Genomic DNA, 14037 nt, shown 5'->3' with positions numbered 1-14037 from the left:
GATTCATCCTAGATCTATTATTGAGATAGATCACTTAGCATGATCTTGTAGTCATGGTGGCCAAAGGTTCATGGCGGAACTACCAAAGGGGGTTCGACTTGTTTATCATGCTTCAGGGTGCTTTTGTCCAAAGGGGGGCGTCGTGACAGGGCGTTGCTTTAAGTAGACGGAGTATCGAAGGATCGGATTGGAGATTTTGGTTTAAAGATGCTTTTCATTGAGATTCACATCTATCTTGCTTCACTACATCTAGCTGGAACTACAACATATGCATGATCTAGGTGATCTAGATTGGTTATCTCTAACTTTCTCTTGCTACCTTCGGTGTTTGTCGCTTTTAGTAGATTAGATTCGTTTTACATCATCTCAACACAAAGGAATCTCTATGCTAGTAGATTGTTTCTTGTCTCTTTGGTTCCGTGGAATGATAAACCTTGGGGGAATACTCTAAGGGAAAAGCTAGACGATCCGTGCGCTTGCGGTATATAAATTGGGGCGCTAAGGAGCGTCAACAAGCTTTTCTGGCGCCGTTGCCGGGGAACCATCGATTTAAGATCCAATCTTACTTGCAATCGTAAATATTTCTTTTTCTTGATTTTTCTTTTTGACATTTTTTTAGATCTCTTATTTTTTGTGCTAACAAAAAAAATGGATCTTTTCCATGAAAATCAATCTAATCTATAGTTTGCTTTATTTTGCTTTATTTTTCTTTTATGTTTTAGATCTTGTATATTCATCTTTTAGATCTCATATATATTTTTCTTTTTCTTTTCACTAACCCCTAACAGGAGATGGACGGGAGCCTCTCCAACAAACCCGAAAATTTTGTGGATGATCCAGAAAAAATTTACAGGCAAAGAAGACGAGAAGAACGATCAAGGAAGCTGGAACTAGTAGATCCAAAAATCAATGCCGACGGTTCATCGTCTTCACCTCAAGCGACTCCACCAACAACTCCAAAGGAGGCGCCACTTCACCAAGGGATGGTGCTACCGGAGCCGGAGCGTACGATCGGAGAGCTATGCACTCCGGACGTTCGGGACTTGCCGATTCAAAACCTCGACAACGTCGGAGTTCCGTTCGAGATCAAGACTTCAATCATAAGGATGGTGCAAACCTCGCCCTTCACTGGAAAAGAAGATGCTAATCTACATCTTCAAGCATTCCTCCAACTATGCCGCACCTTCGACATGCAAGGGATGACTCAAGATCAGATGAGAGCGAGGCTCTTTCCGTTCTCTCTACTTGGGAGAGCGCTACAATGGTTTCATTCTCTACCGGCGCACACGGTGCAAAATTGGGAGTACTTGATGAAGGAGTTCATGACGGAGCTCTACTCGCCGGGCAAGACCCAAGTTTTGCGCAACAATATTGCTACATTCGCACAAGCCACGACGGAGACTATTGCGGAAGCCTATGAGCGCTTCAACGACTACATCCGCGCCGTACCTTATCACAAGTTCTCAAGGGAGGATGTGGTCCAGAAGTTCTACCAAGGCCTCACTACTGCATCAAGGGGGATTATTGACGCATCAGCAGGAGGTTCGATCATCGAGCTCACGCCGACTCAAGTTTTCAAGATATTCAAGAAGGTGGCAGACAATGACGCATGGGCATCATCGGGGCGCCTACAACCACTCCAAGCCGTGGGCGCCGCGAAGAGTGTATTGCAAGTGGAACATGAAGAAGTGCTAGAAGAGAAGATCGACTCGCTCATGAGAAGGTTGGAGAAGATGGAAGTGGAAAAGAGAGAAGCCCAAGCTATTAATTTGAAGGCGGCCGAAGCAAGGTCTACATGTGAAGAATGTGGAGAGTACGGCCATGTCCAAAAGAATTGCCCGGAGGAAGCCAAGACGCTCGACTACATGAAGAAGGGAGAATGGATCCCGCAACCCAAGTTCCGCTACGGGCAAGGTAGACCCAAATTTAATGCAAGCTCTTCCATTCAAAACTCGGTGCCTCTTCGTATACAGTTGAAGGAGTTCATGGAGGAGCAAGGCAAGATCAACAAGGACATCATCACCAAGTTCAAGGCTATGGACAAGATCTTGGAGAATATTGATGGCAAGGTGACGGAGGTTGGGAGCTCTAACCTTCAAGTACTCAACATGATGAAGATGCTAGAGACGCAAGTAGCCCAGCTCGCCGGACGCTTATCTAGCAATGAAGGAAAATTGCCCGGGCAACCTCATAGTCCGGATACGGCTAAGGCAATTCAAACTCGCTCGGGAAAGGAGACCGAAGAACCCGAACATGCGGCGGGAGCAAGGAAGCCTAAGCCAAGAGTTGAAGTGGAGACCATTATCAAGGAGAAGGCGCCTACTCCTACGCCAGAGATAGTCACCGAAGAGCCGGAGTTTGAGCTAGATGATATAGACACAAAGATTCTACCGCAAAGGTAAACATAAAGATGAGCAATTCAACAAATTTGTTGACATGGTACGCAGGTTGAGCATCAACATGCCGCTCTTGGATGCTCTACAAGTTCCAACATATTCTCGCTACTTCAAAGACATCATGAGTAACAAGCGCGAGATACCGCCAAGCACCGTCAAGCTAACCGAGGAGTGTAGCGCGGCAATCTCTAATGAAGCTCCTGAGAAGAAGAGGGACCCCGGATGTCCTACCATCCCGTGTTCTATTGGATCTCTTATGTTCGAAAGAGCACTTTGTGATCTCGGCGCAAGTGTGAGCATCATGCCAAAGAACGTGTTCGAGAAGCTATGCTTACTGGAGCCGGAGCCCACCGCCATGTGCCTAGAGTTAGCGGACAATTCCGTTCGCTATCCTTTGGGAATCACCGAAGACGTGCCCGTGAAGATTGGAGAACACTTAGTCCCCATTGACTTTGTGATTCTCGATATGGGAGAAGGGAGGAAGGCGCCTCTCATACTTGGGAGGCCTTTCCTCAAGACCGCAAGGGAGAACATCGAAGTTGGCAAGGGGGAGATCAAGTTCGACATTAATGGCACCACAAGTGAGTTCAAGTTTCGTCCAAGCCTCGAGGTATGCAACATGATCAATGTCAAATATGTTCCGCCTCACCGCCGTGTCACAAAGGAGAAGCCGAGGAAAGGAGAGGAGCCGAACAAGAAGGAAGCGAAGAAGGAGATAGAAGTCGTTGCGTCCATCGCGACAAAGAAGATCGCTGCACCTGTCAAGATAAAAGCTAGAAGCTCGCCTGTGAAGACCAAAAAGACGACTAACCTGGAGGACAAACCCGCACCAAGGATTGTGCGGAAGTGGGTACCCAAGACTGCAGCGCCATCACCGAGCATTGGTCCGAAGTGAAGAAGAAAAAAGTCTAGCTATAGACTATAAACGAAGCGCTTTGCGGGAGGCAACCCGTTCGTCGAGTCAAGAATAAAGCTGCCGAGAGTTCAACCCATTCGTCGAGTCAAGAATAAAGCTGCCAGGAGTTGAACCCGTTCGTCGAGTCAAGAATAAGCTGCCGGGAGGACAACCCGCGAGAGATTTGGGTAAGTGAGTCGAGAATTTTGCTACGCAAGAACATGATAAACTTTTGAACAATTGGTCGTTCGGTCGAACAATTCAATTTGGATTTTATTCGCTCGGTCATTTCGATGGTGTTTCTTATTTTAAACCAATGACATGAGCCATCCGATGATTTATTTGCCTCTTCTTGAGAAAGCCACATCCAAAATTCCATACCTATTTTTGGTGACCGTCATCTCCATGACGGCCGGACCAAGTTGAGATAAAAAGACACGAGTAAAGCCACACTGTGTTTATATTATTTAAATTCTTGATGCGTAGGTTCGCTCAAACATAGAGAGAATTTTCAGTTTCATTACCATAGGACTAGAATTTTCCTAACTTTAATTATTCCCTTTTTCAAAAAAATTTCTCTCTCATTTTGGCAAAAATTAGAACCTAAACCCAAGACCCACGGTTGAATTCGAGATTGTTCGCTATCAATTCATGAAAGTGAACGGTTCCGGTGCAACCAAAATTAATGTAGTCGGAAAATATTTTTCGACTTACAAATGTAAAGATGTTTTAATTCCCCTCTGATTTTTCATTTAAGCTCATTGCATGCTTCGAGTTAATTCTGAAATTTTGATGTTAGAGGAGGATTCAACATCTAAGCATGATTTGGAGAGGGTTTATGTGCTTGATTAACATCTATTGATCAAAGTGAGTTCACGGGAAGGAATTGTGCTCTCTACCTACCACCACATGCAAATAATCCAAAGAAGGGAGCAGTCATGCATGGGAAGGACATGAGATTTTCAGCAAAGATGGCACCATGTGATGAATGATGAAGCATGGGACAAGGTGAATGACACAAAGTGAAGAAATAATGTTACAAGTGGACATCAAGGACAAGGAAGGAGTGGTGCACGGGTTTTGGACGGTGCAAATCACAAAAGATGTACTGGACAGAGGTAAGGAATTGCACCAGGAAGCCACCAGAGAAAGACGAAGTGGAGGAGGGCCAGGAGAGCTCTGAAAAATTCGTCCACCAAAATCAACTCCAAAAATCTCCAAAAATTCGCCACAAATCCTAGTTTGCTCCACTCTTTGATATATTGCTCTCCCATCGGCGAGAAACCCCCGGTGTGTTTGTTTTTGAGTGTGTGCAGCAAGGAGTCACCATGAGTGGATTAATGAAGTTCGTCACCAGGAGGAGAAGGACGCGTTCATCAACATCCGACGCATCGGCAAGTTCTTCACGGAGGCACTCGGTCTCCGAGTCTCCGCGGAGCATGGAGGAAGACAACCCCGCACCGAGGAGCGAGATGTTACTCCTTGGTGGGATGAGAGACCCAAGAAGCTCCTCCATGAGATTCACCGAAGGGATGACACCTCCTCCACGGCGTTCGACAAGGTCATCCGCACCACCGCCATACAAGCCCAAGACTTCAGAATACGGGTTTATTATCTTGTCAAAGGAAGAAGAAGAAAAGCTCAAGTTCATGAAGGGAAGGCTACGAGCAAACTATGATTTTGTTGATGAAGCATTGGAAAAGTTGGGATTCCATCATGACATCTACAAGCTCTTGGAGAACATCGGTTGGAAGCTATTTTCTGACGGTGTTACGGTATACATGCAAGAAGAAGTGGCTTTGGAGATGTTCATGACCCTAAAGAAAATAACGGAAGTGGTGGATGATGAAGAAGTGCCATGTCTGAAATTTCGGCTCAAGAATGAAGAAAAAGTCATCACTTATGGAGAAATAGAGAGTTTGCTCGGGTTCAAAAGCAATGCAAATGAAATGGTGGGAGTCGAAGATGGAGAGCTCGATGAGTTTTGGATGAAGATAGCAAAAGATGTCAATCGCCAAAGGAAGAATATAAGTAATGTGATCCTCCAAATATTCCACTCTTGGGTGATCAAAAGAATTATCGGGAGGATGAGAGAATCAAAGGTAAACGACCAAGAATTAAATTGGATGTATGCAGCATTGGTGAAGAAGCAAGTGATTGATCCCACCTACATCATGGTTGAAAGATGGATTTGTGAAGCATCATCCGGCACGGGAGAAGTTGGTTCGGGGTGTTATCTCACACTAATAGCCCGAGCCATGAATCCGGGGTTAGGGGTGATCCAAAAATATTATGTCCTGGGAAGAGATATAGGGATTGAACAATTGAGGCAAGGCCATTATATCGGAGGGGATGAAAAGAACGGATTCATTATTTTTGAGATGGATATCTCCCTCCAAGATCAAAGGCTAAAATTATTCACAAGAGGAAGGACTGATTGGAGAGTTGAAAACATTGGAGCAAAGGTGAAGAAAACAAAAAGAGGAAGGTTGATTGAAGGAACATCAGCATCGGCACAACAAGAAAATTTGGAAGTAAAGCTTCCACCACCAAGTTCCGCTTATTGGAGGAATAAATTTCAAGGTGCATCAAGTGGACAAGGACACCCGCAAGGATGGACGAGTCAATGGGAAGGAAACCAAGATCAAGCATGGGGGTATGGTTTGGCGGCGCCCCCACCATTTAGCAACTATGGCTACCCACCCCCGTCATACCAAGGAGAGATGCCTGACCCGTCATTTGGAGCACAATTTTTTGACCTCCCTCAACCGAAACAAGGAATGAGAATCATGGGTGCCTATTCAAGAAGAAACATGGAAGACATAGATGCCATCTAGAGGCACACAAGCCAACTAGAAGATGGAACCGCGGGAATTGCATATCAAATAGGACTTCTAGGCCTAGCGCTACCGGAACAATTTGATAGAGGAGCATTTCAACAATATTATGACCAAGGATACAACGCAAGAGGCTATCAAGGAGAGTGATCGACGACAAGACCATGAATAAAATGCTCGCACGTGTGGTTTGGATTTTTCTATTTCTTTTCATTTATTTTCAGCATGTGTGCAGGCTTGTGTGTGCGTAGTAATTTTCTGTTTTATTTATTTTTCAGCATTTGTGCAAATTGCTTTCTTTTGCTTTCATCATCATGATAAATAAATGCATCACCCATGCTTTAATGTTATGGTTAGTAATGATGATAGAAAGTTTGTGCCATAATAAAATATGATGATTGTTGCCGCCTTGTCTAATTTCTTGTGCTTGGTTTATACATGTTTAAACTAATGCTCTCTCTAACATGATCTGAAAAATTAATTAAATGACGGCTAATTCTTTTGTGGAGGTTATGACAAATTAAGACCCATATCTTTTTATTCTTGCTCTTTTACTTAAGCTTGTCAAGGAAAATTTAATTCAGATTTAATTTTGAGCTAACCTTGTCAATGATACCTTTTGCAATTGCTCTACCCTTCTAAAAGCCTAAATGTTATATCATGACAAACTATAGGGAAAGATTTATTTTCAGGTGAATTAATTCAAGATTTATCTTCTTTGGTACGAGACTAAGAAGCTGACCATTCCATATTTTCGTGTCCCTCTCTTTTGCTAGCCATTCTATCCATGCATTGTGAGTTTCTATACCGGGAACATCGCAAACCTCGCTGGATGTCCACCCTTAACAAAAAACATCTTTTTGTGAAACACCTCCTTGACCACAACCTATATATTGAGTATATATTATTATTTCAATGGCAAAACAGTGGAATCAAGAGCAAAATTCAGTAAAACATAAGCTTGGGAAGCATCAAAGAGTTCGCAGCAGAAAAATCCGAAGAAGTGGAGGCCTACAGGCAGTAGGCCGGCCGGCCCAACACCCCTAGGCCGGCCGGCCAGGACCTTTTCCTCCTCTGTTGGCTTCAATCTTTTACGAGGAGATGCCCCCTTGAATTCCAAAGTTGAGTCCAGAGAATTGATACGAGTTTTGTGCAGTCACTCCATCAGGATATCATCACTTCATTGCTTGAGGACTAGCAAACGTTCAAGCACAGGGGGGGAGTAAGTGCATTGTGTCGCCAACGGTTCTGAGGAGCAAAAAGAAAGAAAAAAATGATGATGAAAAGCTCCTCGGTTCCTTTAGCTTCATTAAACTCCAAGTCCTTTGAAGATTATTCTATACTCAATTATTCCAACCATGTGCAATCCGATAACAAGGACTTTAGCTGTGCCTTGGGATCAACCGTTGCCATTTGCACATGTCCACCATCTAAAGTGTGTGTTCCATTCTCCCCCTCTCCACAAAGAAATTATTTTCCAATGGTCTTTTTGACGAGTCTCGGTAAATCCATAAGAAGTATTTCTTGTTTTGATAATATCTTGATTATAATATCTTTTGTTAGGACTAACCTTTCCAGAGCTCCAGATAAAGCCTCACACATACATATGAGAGAAAGAAAGGAGAAAGTTCTAGCAAGTTTGAGAGACAAGATGAGCTGAGAGTTTCCATGAGCAAATTGCAATGAGGTTTAAATTATTGATCTTGGTTTAGCTTTAATTATTGAACTTCCTTTCTAATTCTGAGACTTGTTTAATTTTGAGAGCACGTGCTTAATAATTGTGGGGAAGCAATTAACTTGTATCTACCTTCCACATTGAAAAAGCTGGTTACAACTTGAACTATTAACTACAAAATATTTATGGGAGCAATGTGTTTTCTCGTGTATGATCAAGTGTAGGGATTGGACACCGAAAGGCAATACTGATTTTTATCAAACACTTACTCGAGGACGAGCAAGGTTTAAGCATCGGGGGAATGTTGGCGCTCCTTAAGTATCCATTTTATCCCCTGTTTAACTTTGATAATGGCATGAATTTAATATCAAAATCACTAACCATCCTAACCTCGGCCCAATTATTGGTCATTTTCACATTTGCACATATATTTTGGAGGTACTTAGTTTTTGCAGGTTTTTAACCAATTTTGGAGCATGAAATGATGAGGCCCATGATCACGCGATGACACGAAAAAAGACGAAGGCCAAAGCCCAAACAAAGGACCAAAGGCCATGATGACTAGAGGCCCATTCATGCACATCCACCCTCCAATGAAGCCCAAAGGACAAAGCCCACAAGATGAGATCAAGATACTTTGGGGCTAAGCAAAGCAAATAGAAATTTAAGGAAGGATTTTCCATCCTATCCTTTTCCTCGAAGATAACGACGTCCAACGGGGTGCAATCGTGAAAGGGATAAACTCCAGAAGACTCCAGAAGACTTGGGGAGAAAGGAGGACGCGAGGCGGCGAAAAAATGGGCCAGGCCGGCCGGCCTGGGTCCATTGAGCCGGCCAGCCTAGGCCCTTTTTAGGGAGTCTCGGCCTCCCCTTCGACCTAGGGTTTCTTGGGGCTATTTAAATACCCCTCCCCGAGGCTCATGTAGAAGATCATTCGGGAGACGATGCCAAGGAGCAGAGAAGATAGAGGGTCACCTCTCGGAGAGCCGAGGGTCATGCTAGTTGTCTAGGGGCTTCCCTAGCCGAAGTGGGAACCTTGCAAGGAAGACCACATCGGAGTTCTGGAGCTAGGATTATCAAGATCAAGGTAGGGCCCCAGTTGTGATCTTGTGATGTACAATCATTCATGGTAAGTTACTTGTGATTCCGAATTTTTAGTGACCATGTTCTCTCTTTCGATTTCGTTCTTTTCTTTAGGTTTGCTTCATCCTGGATCTATTATCGAGATAGATCACTTAGCATGATCTTGTAGTCATGGTGGCTAGAGGTTCATGGCGGAACTACCAAAGGGAGTTCGACTTGTTTATCATGCTTCAGGGTGCTTTTGTCCAAAGGGGGGCGTCATGACAGGGCGTTGCTTTAAGTAGACGGAGTATCGAAGGATCGGATTGGAGATTTTGGTTTAAAGATGCTTTTCATTGAGATTCACATCTATCTTGCTTCACTACATCTAGCTGGAACTACAACATATGCATGATCTAGGTGATCTAGATTGGTTATCTCTAACTTTCTCTTGCTACCTTCGGTGTTTGTCGCTTTTAGTATATTAGATTCGTTTTACACCATCTCAACACAAAGGAATCTCTATGCTAGTAGATTGTTTCTTGTATCTTTGGTTCCGTGGATTGATAAACATTGGGGGAATACTCTAAGGGAAAAGCTACACGATCCGTGCGCTTGCGGAATATAAATTGGGGTGCTAAGGAGCATCAACAAGTAGCTGGAGCAGTGCCGAGCACGTCTTGCACTGCGTCGCAGGTTAACACAGTGTCGCCCCAGCGTCTGAAATGGCGGAGCAGTGACCGGAGTTGGCGGACAAGACTCTGGTCACAGCCACTGTGGGGAATGGCGGCCTGACGCCGTCTGACCCGGGCGCTGCGGAGGAGTGGTTGGCATTAATGCCTCTGTACGGCGGGCGGGTGAGCGAAAGGGCCCTTTGTCCTTTCTGTCGAGGGGTGGCCTTGAGCGAGGCGGAGACGATCCGCCTCCCCGAGGGTAGGCCCGCTACCCTCGAGCGAGGCGTAGACGGGTGCGGTCGAGGGCTTTAGCGGGGAGCCCTCGAGCGAGGCAGAGATCACCCTGCGGGTTCGAGGGGGATGCGGATGGGCCGCAGTGTGTACGTGGGCCGCTTGTTGGGCTTCTTTGAGTCCTTTCCTTTCTTCCAGATTGGAAGGAGGCTGTAGGCCTTCGTGGGCCCGGTTGCCGAACACGTGTTTATGTTTTTAGGGCAAATCTAGTCCCATGATTAGGGTTCCCCTAATCATGGTACTCGACAGTAGCGCCCGAGCCTTTGGTCGAGTCAAGGGATTCGGCCAAAGGGTATTTCGGCAATTTTACCCCTTGATGTGAACGACCGGTGTTGCACTCCCGCCAGGCGCATCCGGGTGCTGGCCTGGCGGACGTGACAACTCGTCGGTCGGGGCAGTGCACCTGCGGGAAAAGTGCTCCGAGGCGCGCGCGGGGCATTCGCTAGTTTAGATGCTAGTTTCTGCTTTGATGTTGGGTTCAGGGACTACAGCATTTAGGATCTTAAATAGTACTGCTATTGATGATCTACATTTGTTTGAATTCGGCAATGAATTTTGTTTGAATTGAATTCATCAACTATTTAGGTGGGAATGAGTTGTTGGTACTTTTGAATTGAATTCACCAATGAATTTTGTTTGACATAAATTTCAAATTTATTTGCTAGCTTCTGTAATTTGAGATAATTTCAAGTGGGAATTTGATACAAATTAATTAGCAAGTCTCCATAACTTTAATAATTTCATTTTTTTTACATTGCACACGTAATTATTGTCATCTTGTGCATACAACTAGATGGACAATGTAGTAGCCGTTTATCATGGGGGAAGTGTCAAGGAAGATGATTTTGGAAATATTAGATTTATTGGAATGCAAAGGGCCCCTATGTTGTTTGTTTGGCGACCGTTGTTTGCAGAGGTGCTTGCAAGGGCTAGTGATCTGATTCATTGCAATTCAAATGACGGTGAAATCAAAGTTAAGGGGGGTACTTCACTATGGTAAATTGGGCTTAACTTATCATAGACGGCTGCTCCCAATAGCATGCCAGGATGATTGGGAGAATTACGTAAATGGTGTCATGATGAATGAAATTCCATTAATTGATTTGCTTGTGAGCAAGTTGTCACATGATTCAAGCCCTCATATGCATTCTCCTCCCGGGAATAATTGCCATTTACCTCCTCGCGAGTTATCGCCTGAAAAAGAGTTTCCTGCACCTCCCGATCCTCCAATAGCAAACCGTTCTGGAAATGTGCAACATACGGTTGTGGTCCCTGATGCAGGATCCGGCCCTAATTTCGATGGCATATCTCATGATCCTGCCGCACAATGTCATAATCATGATGATGTAACGCCCACTCAGGAGATTCCTTTGAGCCATAATCATCCAAGTAAGTGCAGTGCTCTTTGGCAATGTTCATTCCAATTGATGCTTCCACTATGATCCGAATGTTTTTAACTCACTTAGCCAACACCCTACTTCTTTCTGGCATCAATGCAGGAGACATTGCCTATAATATTGTTGTTCCTCCTGTTCCTCTAGCAACCAGTACCGGCCGGGCTTCTAACAGTGTGGAAGTTCAAATTGAGGATGATGAGAAGCCTTATGAAACGGCAAGAGCTGTTGATTCTGATGATGACCGCTATGTTGGTAAAGCACCATTGACTGAAGAAGAAAGGGAGCTCCTCAGACGATTATGTCCTGACCGTGATCTACTAGTGTCTGAATTCAACGATCTCAGACATTGCCAAGGTGCATTTGCTGAAGGAAGAGAGGACGAGTTGCCAGAGCCTCATGAGCCAGGGGACCGTTCGGAACTTGCAAAGGGTCTTCTATTCAAGGACTTGGCTTATGTTCGTAAATGGTTACAAGAGTACTCTATGAAACGTAAAAGGTCATTCAAAGTTGTGCATTCTTATGTGAACCGACGTTACACAGTTGTTTGTGAGAAGGATGATTGCAATTGGCGGGTATGTGCTCGGAAACAGAAACTCACAAGAAAGTTCAAGATCACCAAAGTTGTTGGTCCACACACATGTGCGGAAAATGAATTGTCGACAGCTGACCTCGACCCTCATAGCCAACAAGTTGTGCTGCACATTGAAGGATCAGCCGAATTTGTCGGTTCGGACGATTATAAACTATGTTGAGGACATGTTTGGATACAGGATAAATATGGGAAGGCATGGCGGGCAAAGCAAAGGGCATGGAAGATTATATATGGTGATTGGGAGGAGGGATTTGAGAAATTGCCTGCCTTGTTGAATGCAATGAAAGTAGCAAATCCAGGCATGCATTATGAGTACATCCCAAAACCAAATGCATGGTCGCAGGACGGACGTCAATTTTTCTGGCATGCATTCTGGTGCTTCCCCCAGAGCGTCGAGGCCTTCAGGCATTGTCGTCCAGTGTTGTCCATTGATGGTACATTTCTTTTGGGTAAGTACATGGGAACACTCTTGGTAGCCATTGCATGTGACGCGGACAACGCGCTGTTTCCTCTAGCATTTGCCATGGTTGAAAGGGAGAACAAAGACATCTGGGGATGGTTCTTGCGGCTTGTTCGGATACATGTCATTGGTCCTGGAAGGGAGGTTGGCATAATATCTGATAGACACCAAGGAATCCTAAGTGCAGTCCAGGAGCAGATCCCGGGATATGCCCCATTGCACCACCGTTACTGCACTCGTCATCTCACCCAGAAATGTTTGACAAAGATCACATTAAGGATAACTTTAAGTTATTTGAGCTGGTGGCTCGTCAGCTGGAGGTGCAATTCTTTCAGGAGCAGTTGGAGAAGCTAAAAACAGCAACAAACAACCAAGGGAGGCAGTGGCTTAGAGGATTGCTGAGGGAGCGTGAGAAATGGTCAAGGGTTTATGATCATGGTGGCTGGAGGTGGGAGTTTCAGACTAGCAACATGGCGGAGTCGTTCAACAGTGTACTTAAAGGCATACATGGCATGCCTGTAAATGCTATCGTAGCATTTAGTTTCTCAAGGTTGGTCGCATGGTTTAATAAGAGACATGAGCTGGCACTACAACTGCAGAGTTCGAACCAATTATGGCCCGATAAACCTTTAGGTCATCTTGCAAAGACAAAGGATAAGGCTCTCACACATGAAGTGGAGTGTTTTGACCACGCCACAGGAAAGTATTAGGTCACGGAATGGGATGGAACAACATCGGATGGAAAGTCCCTGCCTTCAACGAGTTATGTTGTTATATTGATTCATTTCTCATGTACTTGTGGGAGAACTAGACAGTTCCACTTTCCGTGTTCCCACTTTGTTGCGGCCGCTCAGCACCGAAACTACAACTTTGAGAGCAAGATACCATGGGAGCTAAGTGTTGACAGCATGGTCCATACATGGGCACCCCATTTTGAGCCGTACCTAGATGAAGGTCAGTGGCCACCATACACGGGTCTGGTATACATTGCCGATCCTAGTACGCGTTGGAACAAGCGTGGTTCTAGAAAGAGATCGAGATACGACATGAGTATGGACCAAATTTCTAGGAGAACTAGGCGGGGTAGAGCACGACCTTTTGTTGAAGACCCTGAGCCAATCAATTGCCGTAGATGCGGCAGAATAGGCCACAGTACACGTTCATGCAGTTGGCCGCTTAGCCAGGTAATAGACATATTTGAATTATTTGAAGTTTCCATTATTGCAACTATGTGCCTTGCTTTCTGGCATAACTTGAGTACTTGCTTTGTTACTTAATCGTAATACTTGCTTTCTTACATAATAGTAATCCTTGCTTTCTTACATAATTAATTTTTTGCTTAGAAATCAAAGTATTTGGTTTCTTAACTAATGTTTAGTCTGAATTTATTTTAATGGATTACTTAATGTTGTAGGATGGAGCTTCCGCACCTTCTAGATCCGTACTACGATCACAACCACCGAGGATGACGCACCGCGGAGGGGGAGGTAAGGACAGTCACAACCTTTTCAAGTCCTTTTATCTTATACTTATGCTTCTTTAACGTGTTATCACTTTTGTGCACGAGCTGCCCCCCCCCTTTCGTGTTTGAACCCATGACGGGTTGTAGGAGATGTGGTACGACGAGAGGTACACTCCTCTCTGAGGAGGGCAAACCTTGACGTCGTATCGTATCACGTTCGCCGCGGGTTACCTCATTTCAACCCTGCGGCTATTACAGCTTTGGTTGACAGGTACATTCTCTTTGCAATACAGAAT

Source organism: Panicum virgatum, chromosome 4N (genome assembly GCF_016808335.1).
Source record: "Panicum virgatum strain AP13 chromosome 4N, P.virgatum_v5, whole genome shotgun sequence".
Taxonomy (NCBI): domain Eukaryota; kingdom Viridiplantae; phylum Streptophyta; class Magnoliopsida; order Poales; family Poaceae; genus Panicum; species Panicum virgatum.
Note: the sequence above shows the minus strand (reverse complement) of the source record.